General features: G+C 32.9%; 1 protein-coding gene and 1 long non-coding RNA gene across 2 annotated transcripts in view; one reads left to right on the top strand and one right to left on the bottom strand.

Annotated features, from left to right (window-relative positions):
* LOC134221807 (uncharacterized) overlaps window positions 1–15,972 on the top strand; it is a 51,831-nt gene that overhangs the window by 35,337 nt on the left and 522 nt on the right. The gene's annotated exons all lie outside the window — the stretch shown is intronic.
* On the bottom strand, window positions 6,380–7,504 carry LOC134223494 (uncharacterized). The gene is made up of 3 exons (XR_009982595.1): window positions 7,434–7,504; window positions 6,541–6,647; window positions 6,380–6,474 (listed from the first exon to the last, which is right to left on the bottom strand). It is a non-coding gene; the product is annotated as an uncharacterized LOC134223494 (long non-coding RNA).

Here is a 15,972-nt window from a genome sequence, read left to right as displayed (position 1 = left end):
AATAAAAGAAGTCGACCGAAATCTAACCTGGCAACAGGTTAAAGCGATAGCCGGGCATCGCTCAGGATGGAGATCTTTCAAGTCGGCCCTTTGCACCACCGGAGGTGTACAGGATCCAAAACTAAAAACTAAAAAACTTTTCACATGTTACTACTCATTTCTCACTTTAATCTTCTCACTTTTCATTCTCAATTCTCACTGCTCACCATTTAAACACTTCTCACAACTCATTTCTCACTTCCCATTTTTCACTTCTCACTTCTCATTAGTCACTTTTCAATTTTTTTCTCACTCCTCATAACTTACTTCACATTTTTCAGTTCTCATTTTTAACTTTTCGCGTCTCATTTTTACTATTTACTGCACTACTCGTTTCTCACTATTCAAATCTCACTTCTCCCTTATAATTTTACACTTCTTTCTTCTAATTCGCACTGATCACTTCTCATTTTTCATTTCTCGCTTCTCATTACTCAGTTTTCTCTCTCTACACTTTTCACATTTCTCACTTTTCCGGGGCACACACCGGGGCAAGTTGAAACGGTTTTTTCAAAGTAAAACTTTTTTTTTAATTATGTTTTTGAATTATGGTATTTGCCTGGGAGGGAGCTCTCAATACTACACATCAAATAAATAAATATTGTTGTCAGGCAACAAGCAAATTTTCAACAAGAATAAATAATCAATGTAGGCGCCACCTGAAAAGACCAAATTTCGTTTTGTGTGTTATTGTTGTTTTATTGCCTTAGACAATTTTCTTGACGAGAGTTTTGCTCTCGGCTCGCACTGACATATCATGACAGCTAGATTTCGGCTCGGCTTGACACACACATTTTTTGAATCTGTTTCTCCCTCCCAGGTATTTGCTAGTTCGGGCCAACGATTATACATAAAAAATGAGCAACCTTACCAAACTTTTATATAAATATTTTGCAAACTAAAATATATTTTTTATATGCATCGTTTCAACTTGCCCCGCATATCGGGGCAAGTTGAAACACTGCGCTGTATACAGACATAAGCCTACTGTACCGTATCAAAAACAAAATATATGTACTCAGTGTGACTCAAGATGCACAAGGTCCCATGTCCCATGGAGTCCCATGTAAATTTTTGACGATTTTGATTATCTTTCAGAAATAAGCTTAAAATTGTCTCCTAAAACCGTGATAAAATAGTAGGCTTTGTAATAGAAATTTGAAAATTAAATCCTACTTGTGTTGTCTCATCTTAGTATTTACTCGCATAAAAGCCACATTCCAGATTTTGATATTCTATACTCTTTTCTTTGAAGTGTACGCTTGATTAATTCGGCTGTGGCATCTTCATAAATCCACATTAATTAACCAGCGTATCTCCCATAGACCAAATATACTATATTAACAATATAGTTCACTCTGGCTGATTCCAACGGACAACACAGTAGCGACGCGGTGTCACAAAGGGCAAGCAATGTAATAAAGAGACCTTCCGAGGGCTGTTTAAAAGTAGAATGCAATATGCAGTATAACATGTCGAAATAATATGCTAGAAATTATCCTTTGACCCCATTTTGATACCTTAGTTTGAAAATAAATTTAAAAAAAATTGTATTCAAATTGTTAAACATTGTAAATTAAGTGTAAGTTTTGCAATTATGGAACCCCTTGGCTATCGTTTTCAGGCGTTAGTTACCCTTTGTGACGCAAGATGGTGTGATTATGCTGTCCGTTGCCTAATATATGGAGATTTATGAAGTGAGCTATATTGTTAATATATTATATTTGCATAGACCCTCAATTGGAGAAAGGGGGGCTGTGGAAATGAAAGTTAGCGAAATGTTTACATGTTCTATGTTTTATTTTTTGTGAGCCAGTGCTCACAGCGAGGCAAAGTAGATTAAGAATCTCAAAACTAGACTGTGCAGCTTAAACATGCCCCCTTTTAATTCTATTTTTTTAGTGGAGATTGTTGCATTCACGACAAGATGGACGGAAATTTATTCAATTATTTTCAGAATTTTGGACCTTTCTATTAATTTTTGTTTTCCGAATGTATTTACGGACCATGTTGAAGTCTGTAAATTTAAACTGCAAGGGTGACGTATTGAAACGTTGTTTCAACTTGCCCCACACCACGCATTTCTATTTGCCCCGATGGGTTGAAAATGCGGAGCATTATCAAACGAGCAAAATACAAAAATTAAAACGTATCTTCCATCAATTCTTCAAAATCATTATGCTTATTCAACATTGAATGATTACCAACCGTGAAAATTTGATGAAAAAACTCTTCCAAACATCATTTTGAGACCTGTTTCATTGGCACGCCAAAAAGTTGGTCCAGATTTTGCAAAAGGTGAAAAATAAACAATGGCAGGGATTGCTTTTAGTAGCTGCAATCCTCCGGAAATGGCAGTCAGAAGGTGCGTTTAATGGAGTAATTGGTTGAAAAAAATAATCAGGGCAGTCGGTCATTGCTGATTTAAATTACAGCTTCCGTTTCAACTTACCCCGCATTTCAACTTGCCCCGGTGTACCTTACCCACCAGGCCTGGGAATTGTCGCGTATGTCAGTGACACCTGACAAAGATACATAAAAACATGGTCAGTCTCTTTGGTTTTTCTGTATGAAGGTGCATCCGTGCATCCGTACGGGAAGCCAAAATTGAGTAAGTGGGGTCGAAGTAGTTTGCCTTTACTCCCATGTTAAAAAAGTACCCAACGGAAAATTTATTTACCCAAATGTAACCCAAATTTACCCAAATTTCGACCTCAGGTAATAAAACTCAAAATTGGCTTCCCGTATTGAACTGGCGTCGTTGGATTGTTTGGCTCTTTTGTTTTTGACAACAAAAGAAAGAGTGGATGAAAGAGAAGATAAAAAATAACTCAAAAGTAAGTTTAAAAATACTCAATTTTGGGTACTTTTTTTCTTCCGTGTAGGTTCTTTCCATAATAAATTTCCGTCAGATATTACGCATTTCCCGTGCGTAATAAATTCAAACCGAATTGTTTCCCCGCGGGATTTGCATGTAGATGGGACTTTCCGCGATTGGGTTTACACTTCAGGATTTTTTTTCGTGTTGACTTCTTCTTCTGTTACGGGAAACGCAAACTCCGCTTCCATTTAAATTACATGGGTGACCCAATCCCGGGACAGGTTTTCCAAACTAAAAATCAGCCTCTACCCGTTTCAATACGGAGGGGTCATATACGACCCTAGATGAAAATAGAGATAGAGATAGAGTCTTCCTTTTTTCACCAAAAATGTTCAAAATTAACGGTTTCACCAAGGAAAAATGTTTTACCAGGTCAGGCCACGGGCATGCGGCCCTCAAAGCCTTCTACTGCGGCCCGCGAAGGATTTTTTTTTTTTTTTTTTTGTGTCTTTATTAAGGAGACTTTCAGCCCGAGGCTGGCTCGTCTCCGGCGAAGGATTTCAAAATATACACTTCATGTTCCGTTGATACGCATTAGATGTCACCAAATACTTTTCGCCATGCCCAATTGTTTGTGCTACTCAGGGAATCTGTCAAGTTCACATCATTATGATGTTTAAGAACCATTATGCATGAGCATGAGCATGATTGACCGCCCACGGTTGCTACTCCGTTATTGCCAGGCCAGCTGTAATTACACAGAGAACCAATAGATAAAGATTGGGACTAACATCATCTTCAATGTGTAAGAACTGGTGACCCAAAAATAAGCAATACCAGCGCCGGCCGTGTCCGAATGCAGGTCAATTAAGGAATAGATGGGAAATTATTAACGTGATACTCGCTTTGATAGAAGCCGACGAGTCATCTGCACTTCCACGAGAAATCACTGGGATGTTGGATATATTGGGTAGGGATCCTATAATGAGAGATATGCGAAAGCGGCCATTGTAAGCCAATCCCGAGCAGAAAAAAATAACTTATGAATAACTTGACGAGGTATTAATTTTAAATACCACAATACCCCGATAAGTTATTCATAAGGTTGGAATAAGAGTTAAAATAACAAAAAATAATAACTAAAATTTATATGAATAACACCTGAGCAATAACAACTGGTATTATTTTGATAATGAATGAATAACTCAAAGTATAAAATTGTACAGAGGACTGAGTTAGTTATTGAAATGGTATTCAAGAACAAACAAATAACACCACATGATATTGGAATTCAATGAAAAAGGATAACTAAGCTTGTTATTGAATTGTTATTGAATAACAAGTTAATACTAAGATTTGTTCTTCTTGTAAATTTTTATTATTTCTATTATATTAATTACACTTAAGCTGGAATTACAATTTCAAAATACGACACTATGAATGCTTCAAAAACCTACTGCATCATTCTTTGATTTTTTAAAACAGTTGATTATTGAGATTAAAATTAAATTAAAATTAAATTAAAATTAAATTAAAATTAAATTAAAATTAAATTAAAATTAAATTAAAATTAAATTAAAATTAAATTAAAATTAAATTAAAATTAAATTAAAATTAAATTAAAATTAAATTAAAATTAAATTAAAATTAAATTAAAATTAAATTAAAATTAAATTAAAATTAAATTAAAATTAAATTAAAATTAAATTAAAATTAAATTAAAATTAAATTAAAATTAAATTAAAATTAAATTAAAATTAAATTAAAATTAAATTAAAATTAAATTAAAATTAAATTAAAATTAAATTAAAATTAAATTAAAATTAAATTAAAATTAAATTAAAATTAAATTAAAATTAAATTAAAATTAAATTAAAATTAAATTAAAATTAAATTAAAATTAAATTAAAATTAAATTAAATTAAATTAAAATTAAATTAAAATTAAATTAAAATTAAATTAAAATTAAATTAAAATTAAATTAAAATTAAATTAAAATTAAATTAAAATTAAATTAAAATTAAATTAAAATTAAATTAAAATTAAATTAAAATTAAATTAAAATTAAATTAAAATTAAATTAAAATTAAATTAAAATTAAATTAAAATTAAATTAAAATTAAATTAAAATTAAATTAAAATTAAATTAAAATTAAATTAAAATTAAATTAAAATTAAATTAAAATTAAATTAAAATTAAATTAAAATTAAATTAAAATTAAATTAAAATTAAATTAAAAATTAAATTAAAATTAAATTAAAATTAAATTAAAATTAAATTAAAATTAAATTAAAATTAAATTAAAATTAAATTAAAATTAAATTAAAATTAAATTAAAAATTAAATTAAAATTAAATTAAAATTAAATTAAAATTAAATTAAAATTAAATTAAAATTAAATTAAAATTAAATTAAAATTAAATTAAAATTAAATTAAAATTAAATTAAAATTAAATTAAAATTAAATTAAAATTAAATTAAAATTAAATTAAAATTAAATTAAAATTAAATTAAAATTAAATTAAAATTAAATTAAAATTAAATTAAAATTAAATTAAAATTAAATTAAAATTAAATTAAAATTAAATTAAAAATTAAATTAAAATTAAATTAAAATTAAATTAAAATTAAATTAAAATTAAATTAAAATTAAATTAAAATTAAATTAAAATTAAATTAAAATTAAATTAAAATTAAATTAAAATTAAATTAAAATTAAATTAAAATTAAATTAAAATTAAATTAAAATTAAATTAAAATTAAATTAAAATTAAATTAAAATTAAATTAAAATTAAATTAAAATTAAATTAAAATTAAATTAAAATTAAATTAAAATTAAATTAAAATTAAATTAAAATTAAATTAAAATTAAATTAAAATTAAATTAAAATTAAATTAAAATTAAATTAAAATTAAATTAAAATTAAATTAAAATTAAATTAAAATTAAATTAAAATTAAATTAAAATTAAATTAAAATTAAATTAAAATTAAATTAAAATTAAATTAAAATTAAATTAAAATTAAATTAAAATTAAATTAAAATTAAATTAAAATTAAATTAAAATTAAATTAAAATTAAATTAAAATTAAATTAAAATTAAATTAAAATTAAATTAAAATTAAATTAAAATTAAATTAAAATTAAATTAAAATTAAATTAAAATTAAATTAAAATTAAATTAAAATTAAATTAAAATTAAATTAAAATTAAATTAAAATTAAATTAAAATTAAATTAAAATTAAATTAAAATTAAATTAAAATTAAATTAAAATTAAATTAAAATTAAATTAAAATTAAATTAAAATTAAATTAAAATTAAATTAAAATTAAATTAAAATTAAATTAAAATTAAATTAAAATTAAATTAAAATTAAATTAAAATTAAATTAAAATTAAATTAAAATTAAATTAAAATTAAATTAAAATTAAATTAAAATTAAATTAAAATTAAATTAAAATCAAATTAAAATTAAATTAAAATTAAATTAAAATTAAATTTTGTTTGATGGGTGGGTCGACACTGTAGTCTTGTAAATCAGGATTCCGATTTTAAAATTTATTTTAGGTGGGTTTCTACGATGGTCATTCAATGTGCGGAGTGTTGTTTTCTGAAAATAATAAACATAATAAATCATAATAGAATTAAACTTTATTTCCACAACAGTAATACATACCTTATGCAAGACCTTCCCGGCATGATGTATGTAATAGAAATGGTTAGATTGTCCATCGGTTACCCTAGGGTTGATGAATTATGAGCTCCCGTGTGTGGTTTAGTTCACTAAAAAAATATAATAGAAATGTAGTGAATCTAATTAATTGGAGTATTCGACCATTTTGGCAGTACCCCTATTCCCATCCGCAACGTTTATTACTCGGGCGCATTTGAACCGAATTACTCGATACACGGTTAGCATCTGTAGATTCCTATGATATACAAAAAGTTTGAAACGCAGACGAGTTATCGAGTTGCGGACGGTAATAGGAGGTGCTACCCAAGTGGTCTTTTTCACAATAGCTACGTAAACTAATTTTGGATAATTATATGAATTCATACGAGATCATCGTGCCAGAATGTAAATGCAAAATTGATAAAAATGATTCGAAAAATTAGCAAGAACCTACAAACCCGGGGGCCTTAAACCTATCGGTGGAAAACTGGGTTTGTAGACATAAATCCTTTAAAATGTGCTGGGTCAAACCAACAAAAGGAAATCGTAAATCTTACCAACAAGCAGGAGCATACTATTTATGAGTTTAGATTGAACGGAGGAAACCTGGCAACGTTGTAGGCCGGGGTTCCCACTCCTGAAAATCAAATGGAAAAATCAAAATGGATCACAAAATCACAGGATCTAGCTGATTTCATTCTGTCAAGGAACAAGTCAACCTTAAAAGGAACCTTAAAATCAAAATAACCAACCGGAAACGGAAATTTTGGAAATTAAACTAAGCTACCACCGAAACCTCATCATCCTCTGCCAACTTATTGTTATTGTTATTTATTAATCATACGTTAGCCTGTCAGTTATTAAAACTAATTAAAACCAATTAAAGCAAAACTCACGTTTTACAAAAATATGACCTGGCCAAACATCCAGTCCAAGTCCAGTAGTTACCACGTTACAATTTGCTTTTTGAAAGGCAGGCAAGTGGACCTAAGCTGTAGCTGAATTCACCTAAAAGATACAAGCACTAATGGGATTAAACAATAAACCTACCTTCCGGCCCTGCCAGCTGCCAACGCCCAATGCCCAAACCGGCTTTCGCCGATGAAGGGCCCCCCAGTTGTACCGGCGTGGCTACACCCGAAGGCGACCAGCGGGATTTTTCGTCGTCTGACGCCGCGCCGACCGGGGGAGCTTGGGCGTTGTCGATTACCGACTAGGTCCAGCCTCTCCCTACAAGGAGGGACAGGACCGGATCAATTGCCGCAATCAGGCTTCCAGTACACAAGCCCTCGAACCGAATTCTGCCAACACACAGGAAAAGTTCCGTCCGACACTCTCCAAATCACCCCACGCGCTGCAGACACGGACCGTGCCTCTTCGTGACGAATCTCCTGCCCCTTCTTCGGGTCCAACATCGCATCCACATTCCATCACATCACTGGTCACAACACAACATATTATCCCGGATAGGGATCCTATATTAAGAGATGTGCGAATACTTTTCCAGACGATTTGGCAACGCTGTTACTTTCGTAAACAAACGCTGCCAGTACTTGCCGCAGTGAAAAATGTTTAGGCTTGCACATGACTTTACATTCGAAGACACTTTTTGATTATTTTGTCTATCCTCTAGCAGTGCATTTTCGCTAGAATTAAAGAGCAGTACGAATGAACACGATATAATGCATCAACTAGACTACTTTCACTTACGAAAGCAAAACAAATTGTTTATTTGATAAAACTTTTCATAAAATCTATTTCACCAAAATCGCAATACCTTTCGATCTGCAACAATAACAATGTTCATTTGGCTCAGATTTTGACAGTTCTCAATGCTCAATTGGCTCAATATGGCTGCTTTCGCATATCTCTGAATGTAGGATCCCTAATCCCGGACTGTTTTCACCGAAAAACAACGAAATCTCGAGCGAAATTTGTTTTTTTATCGAGGTGGCACTTTGCTTCCGACTACGAATAATGTAAACAAACATGTACACGCTCGTCTGGCTTAACCCAAACATGAGTTAATAACTTCCAAATCGAAAAACTGATGGCTTAAGACAAAATTGACATTAATTCGACAGAATAGCCACTTATTCAATATTCAATCTTGTTAGAATAGTAATGGATGCAAATTTGGTTTGAAATTCAACCGCTTGGCGGCGCTAGTGTATAAGGAATCACCTGTAAAATTGTATATCTCGAAATCTGTTAGTTTTAGAAATTTACCGCCTTCTACAAAGTTGTTCGAGTGATTCAAACCATTGTGACGGAGACAAGTTTAGTTTGAAATTCGACCGCTTGGTGGCGCTAGTGTATAAGGAATCACCTAAAAATTGCATATCTCAAAATCAGTTAGATTTAGAAAGTTACGCCTTCTACAAAGTTGTTCGAGTGATTAAGACCATTGTGACGGAGGCAAGTTAAGTTTGAAATTCAACCGCTTGGTGGCGCTAGTGTATAAGGAATCACCTGTAAAATTGTATATCTCGAAACCTGTTAGATTTACAAAGTTACCGCCTTCTACAAAGTTGTTCGAGTGATTCAAACCATTGTGACGGAGACAAGTTTAGTTTGAAATTCAACCGCTTGGTGGCGCTAGAGTACAGTGATTCACCTGTAAGATTGTATATCTCGAAATCTTCTAGATTTAGAAAGCTTGGTGGCGCTAGTGTATAAGGAATCACCTATAAAATTGCATATCTCGAAATCAGTTAGATTTAGATAGTTACCGTCTTCTACAAAGTTGTTCGGGTGGTCAAAACCATTGTGACGGAGACAAGTTTTGTTTGAAATTCAACCGCTTGGTGGCGCTAGTGTACAGTAGCCGTTCGATAACTGCAAAATGTTTACTTTTCAGTTAACGAATGCCGTTCGATAACTGCAACGCATTCTAGACGTCAAACGTTTGTCAATCGACGTCAGATGCAATAAAAGTGCATCTAAATGTGCAGCGCAATGCAGCTGTCATTGAGTTTGACATCAGTTTGAAGTTTAGCGGTCCGATAATTGCAAAACTGTTGCAACTATCGAATTGCAGTTAAAAAGCATTGCAGTTATCGAACGTCTACTGTATAAGGAATCACCTATAAAATTGCATATCTCGAAATCAGTTAGATTTAGATAGTTACCGTCTTCTACAAAGTTGTTCGGGTGGTCAAAACCATTTTGACGGAGACAGTTTGAAAATAGAAAATAATATAAATTTTTGCTTGTCATAAGACGAGTTTGTACCTTCCATTTAATTCCACCACTTGATTGTACCTTGACAGATACTTATTTCGACCTTACTGTTGATGTCGAAATACGTATCTTCCAAAGGTACAATCAAGTGGAGGAATTAAATGGAATTGTACGAACTCTTTTTATGACAAGTGAAAACATTCCACTAAAAGCTCAAATAATTTTTCTTAATAAATTTTGATTTGAGATTCTTGATAGCAAAAAATGAAACATCGTGGCAGTTCACAAAATTATTAAAACGCTATATAATTTTGAATTATATACATGGTATAGCCCTGTACGCTGCTAATACGGAAAGAGTTAACGGAAAAAATTATGAAATTACCAGAAAATTTGACAGCTGATTCAGTATGGGAGAAATGACATTTTTACCTTGCGGAATAATAGTACGGAATATTTTTCCATATTTCTCCATTTATTTACATAGCAGGCGTTATTCGCGTTATGAAATTTTCCCTACTTGTCGACTCCGTACTGCTCACGGAATTTTAGTGGTGGAATCATTACTTGACGATTCCTTATCCTATCTATTTGCAAAGTCCGCGTCAAAAGCGTACTAGTCTTTATACCGTGGAATCAAACAAGCAATTCTGGACAAGGTTTGCTACATACAATTAGTGGCTGTTGAAACAAAGAGAGAAGGCAAAAGAGTTGTTCTGAGAGCAGAGAGAGGATTTTGGGGAATGGTATGATTCACATAATGTAATGACATACTTTAACAAACACTGTGATGGCATGATTATTGATTTTCCGTAACAAATATTTATGAACAACAAAAACAGCACTTCGTATGGTTTGTATCACTTTACAAAGTTTGACATTAGAATAACATCCAAAAAACAATTTCTTATATGATAACATACTTTAGCCTTCATATGTACTTGGTACTTTCTTACCTAATAGCTAGAAAATAACTTATAATGTTATTAGAGCAGAGTTTGTTATTAGTATGTTATTATTTTGTTCTTCGCCTCTGCTCGGGATCGAGCATTGAGAACTGTCAAATCGTGAGCCAAATGAACGTTGTTATTGTTGCAGATTGAGACGAGGTTGAGAGGTATTAAGATAGATTTTAAGAAAAGTTTCATCGAATAAACAATTTGTTTTACTTTCGCGAGTAGAAGTAATCTAGTTTATGTGTTTCGCCTATTTGTATTGCACTTTTATTTTAGTAATAATGCTTTTTTGAACACTGTTAGTGGACAGACAAACATATTAGTGCTGTCCAATGAGCAGCTCGAAGTAGCTCAAAGTTGTTCCTGTCACGCTCATGCCCGTTTGTTGACAAAAAAGAACGAGCAGGACGGGAACAACTTCGAGCTACTTCGAGCTGCTCATTGGACAGCACTATTCTAAATTGTTATCAAATGCAAAGTCATATACAAGCTTCAACATTTTGCGCTGCGGCAAGTGCTGGAAGCGTTTGCTAACAAAAGTAACAGCGTTGCTAAATAGTCTGGAAAAGTATTTGCATATCTCTCTTTATAGGATCCCTAATATTGGGTAGGGAGTGTGGCAGGGTTCGTTTTGGTAAACGGTCTGCCGTGTATAGCGTGTAGTTTGATTTAAAACAAAAACAATCGAAAAACGCTAAATATTTTAATTATCGGATGCGAACTAAATTTTCACTTTCTGATATACTTACTCACCCGCACAAAGTAGGACAAAATTTCGGTGACCAACCGATCGTTCTGCTTTCCGCACAAAGCAAAACTAAATTTCGACGACCGGCCGATCGCTCGGCTTACTGGAGAATCTGAAACACGAGAAATCACGCACTGATCTGATTAACTTTGTTACCGGCCGCGCAATGCAGAACACAATATTTCGGCCGATCGCGCAATCGTTCTGCTGTTCGAAACTAGAGAAATTATGTACTCTATGATGTTTAAGAACCATTATGATTCATTAAATTCATCACTTTACATGTTACGTAGGACAACAACAAACAACTGTGATGGTATTGCCCCGGGCTATGGAAATAGAAGATTCGTCAATTTTTTTCCACATATTCATACAAACTAAATGTTGGACTTGAGGTCAAAATAATGTTGTCATACACTGCTTTGAAATGAGAAATCTTTCAATACAAGTTAGGATTTGGCAAAATTTAAATCGTTTTTTTTTACTCCAGAAACACGGATACAAATTTCATCCATTTGCTTCAAAAATATACATGTTTATTTCCAAAATGATAATATGTTTGAATCAAACATATTTATTTTTAAAACCAAATAGACGAATCCAAGTAAAAATAAAAAGAAGACACACGACGGTGTTAACTTTGACAGATCCTACAGCTCAGCATAGGGAGATCATTTTAAAATGCTTATAATAAATTCTAGACAAAATGTAATTAAAATCTGATTGATGTATGATACGGAAAAAGTTCCGAACTGTATGATAGATACGTTTTTGGAAAAAATCAAAAAATTGAGATAAGCTTCCAGATATGTAATTCGGAACTTTTTCCGTACCGTACATCAATCAGATTTTAATTACAATTTGTCTAGAATTTATTATAAGCATTTTAAAATCATCTCCCTATGCTGAGCTGTAGGATCTGTCAAAGTTAACATCGTCGTGTGTCTTCTTCTTATTTTTACTTGGATTTGTCTATTAAATCCCTGTTTGTTTTATACATTCACTAGTGGGAAGCCCCTCGCTCGCTCTTGCAAAAGTAAACAAACACTCGAGTTCGGATCGGATCCGATCGGAAGCAGCAGAGGAGTACCCGAGCAGAGGCGAAGAACAAAATAATAACATAACAATAACAAACTCTGCTCTAATAACGTTATAAGTTATTGTCTAGCTATTGGGTAAGAAAGTATCAAGTACATATGAAGACTAAAATATGTTATCATAACAGAAACTGTTTTTTGGATGTTATTCTAATGTCAAACTTCCTAACACCATGCATACCACACAAATAGCTGTTTTTGTTGTTCATAAATATTTTTTACGAGAAATCCACTAATCATGCCATCACAGTGTTTGTTAAAGTATGTCATAACATTATGTGAATCATACCATTCCCCAAAATCCTCTCTCTTCTCTCAGAACAACTCTTTTGCCTTCTCTCTTTGTTTAAACAGCCACTAATTGTATGTAGTAGCAAACCTTGTCCAGAATAGCTTGTTTGATTCCACGGTATAAGACTAGTACGCTTTTTGACACGGACTGTGCAAATAGATAGGATAAGGAATCGTCAAGCAATGATTCCACCACTAAAATTCCGTGAGCAGTACGGAGTCGACAAGTAGGGAAAATTTCATAACGCGAATAACGCCTGCTATGTAAATAAATGGAGAAATATGGAAAAATATTCCGTACTATTATTCCGCAAGGTAAAAATGTCATTTCTCCCATACTGAATCAGCTGTCAAATTTTCTGGTAATTTCATAATTTTTTCCGTTAACTCTTTCCGTATTAGCAGCGTACAGGGCTATACCATGTATATAATTCAAAATTATATAGCGTTTTTAATAATTTTTGTGAACTGCCACGATGTTTCATTTTTTTGCTATCAAGAATCTCAAATCAAAAATTTATTAAGAAAATTATTTTGAGCTTTTTAGTGGAATGTTTTCACTTGTCATAAAACGAAGTTTGTACCTTCCATTTAATTCACCACTTGATTGTACCTTGGCAGATACGTATTTCGACCTCAACAGTAAGGTCGAAATAAGTATCTGTCAAGGTACAATCAAGTGGTGGAATTAAATGGAAGGTACAAACTCGTCTTATGACAAGCAAAAATTTATATTATTTTCTATTTTCAAACTGTCTCCGTCAAAATGGTTTTGACCACCCGAACAACTTTGTAGAAGACGGTAACTATCTAAATCTAACTGATTTCGAGATATGCAATTTTATAGGTGATTCCTTATACAGTAGACGTTCGATAACTGCAATGCTTTTTAACTGCAATTCGATAGTTGCAACAGTTTTGCAATTATCGGACCGCTAAACTTCAAACTGATGTCAAACTCAATGACAGCTGCATTGCGCTGCACATTTAGATGCACTTTTATTGCATCTGACGTCGATTGACAAACGTTTGACGTCTAGAATGCGTTGCAGTTATCGAACGGCATTCGTTAACTGAAAAGTAAACATTTTGCAGTTATCGAACGGCTACTGTACACTAGCGCCACCAAGCGGTTGAATTTCAAACAAAACTTGTCTCCGTCACAATGGTTTTGACCACCGAACAACTTTGTAGAAGACGGTAACTATCTAAATCTAACTGATTTCGAGATATGCAATTTTATAGGTGATTCCTTATACACTAGCGCCACCAAGCTTTCTAAATCTAGAAGATTTCGAGATATACAATCTTACAGGTGAATCACTGTACTCTAGCGCCACCAAGCGGTTGAATTTCAAACTAAACTTGTCTCCGTCACAATGGTTTGAATCACTCGAACAACTTTGTAGAAGGCGGTAACTTTGTAAATCTAACAGGTTTCGAGATATACAATTTTACAGGTGATTCCTTATACACTAGCGCCACCAAGCGGTTGAATTTCAAACTTAACTTGCCTCCGTCACAATGGTCTTAATCATTCGAACAACTTTGTAGAAGGCGATAACTTTCTAAATCTAACAGATTTTGAGATGTACAATTTTACAGGTGATTCCTTATACACTAGCGCCACCAAGCGGTCGAATTTCAAACTAAACTTGTCTCCGTCACAATGGTTTGAATCACTCGAACAACTTTGTAGAAGGCGGTAAATTTCTAAAACTAACAGATTTCGAGATATACAATTTTACAGGTGATTCCTTATACACTAGCGCCGCCAAGCGGTTGAATTTCAAACCAAATTTGCATCCATTACTATTCTAACAAGATTGAATATTGAATAAGTGGCTATTCTGTCGAATTAATGTCAATTTTGTCTTTAAGCCATCAGTTTTTCGATTTGGAAGTTATTAACTCATGTTTGTTAAGCCAGACGAGCGTGTACATGTTTGTTTACATTATTCGTAGTCGGAAGCAAAGTGCCACCTCGATAAAAAACAAATTTCGCTTCGAGATTTCGTTGTTTTTCGGTGAAAACAGTCCGGGATAATATGTTGTGTTGTGACCAGTGATGTGATGGAATGTGGATGCGATGTTGGACCCGGAAGAAGGGCAGGAGATTCGTCACGAAGAGGCACGGTCCGTGTCTGCAGCGCGTGGGGTGATTTGGAGAGTGTCGGACGGAACTTTTCCTGTGTGTTGGCAGAATTCGGTTCGAGGGCTTGTGTACTGGAAGCCTGATTGCGGCAATTGATCCGGTCCTGTCCCTCCTTGTAGGGAGAGGCTGGACCTAGTCGGTAATCGACAACGCCCAAGCTCCCCCGGTCGGCGCGGCGTCAGACGACGAAAAATCCCGCTGGTCGCCTTCGGGTGTAGCCACGCCGGTACAACTGGGGGGCCCTTCATCGGCGAAAGCCGGTTTGGGCATTGGGCGTTGGCAGCTGGCAGGGCCGGAAGGTAGGTTTATTGTTTAATCCCATTAGTGCTTGTATCTTTTTAGGTGAATTCAGCTACAGCTTAGGTCCACTTGCCTGCCTTTCAAAAGCAAATTGTAACGTGGTAACTACTGGACTTGGACTGGATGTTTGGCCAGGTCATATTTTTGTAAAACGTGAGTTTTTGCTTTAATTGGTTTTAATTAGTTTTAATAACTGACAGGCTAACGTATGATTAATAAATAACAATAACAATAAGTTGGCAGAGGATGATGAGGTTTCGGTGGTAGCTTAGTTTAATTTCCAAAATTTCCGTTTCCGGTTGGTTATTTTGATTTTAAGGTTCCTTTAAGGTTGACTTGTTCCTTGACAGAATGAAATCAGCTAGATCCTGTGATTTTGTGATCCATTTTTGATTTTCCATTTGATTTTTCAGGAGTGGGAACCCCTGCCTACAACGTTGCCAGGTTTCCCTCCGTTCAATCTAAACTCATAAATAGTATGCTCCTGCTTGTTGGTAAGATTTACGATTTCCTTTTGTTGGTTTGACCCAGCACATTTTAAAGGATTTATGTCTACAAACCCAGTTTTCCACCGATAGGTTTAAGGCCCCCGGGTTTGTAGGTTCTTGCTAATTTTTCGAATCATTTTTATCAATTTTGCATTTACTTTCTGGCACGATGATCTCGTATGAATTCATATAATTATCCAAAATTAGTTTACGTAGC

The sequence above is a fragment of the Armigeres subalbatus genome, chromosome 3 (genome assembly GCF_024139115.2).
Source record: "Armigeres subalbatus isolate Guangzhou_Male chromosome 3, GZ_Asu_2, whole genome shotgun sequence".
Classification (NCBI taxonomy): Eukaryota; Metazoa; Arthropoda; class Insecta; order Diptera; family Culicidae; genus Armigeres; species Armigeres subalbatus.
The sequence above is the reverse complement of the archived record's forward strand: the minus strand, read 5'-3'. Positions and strand labels throughout refer to the sequence as shown.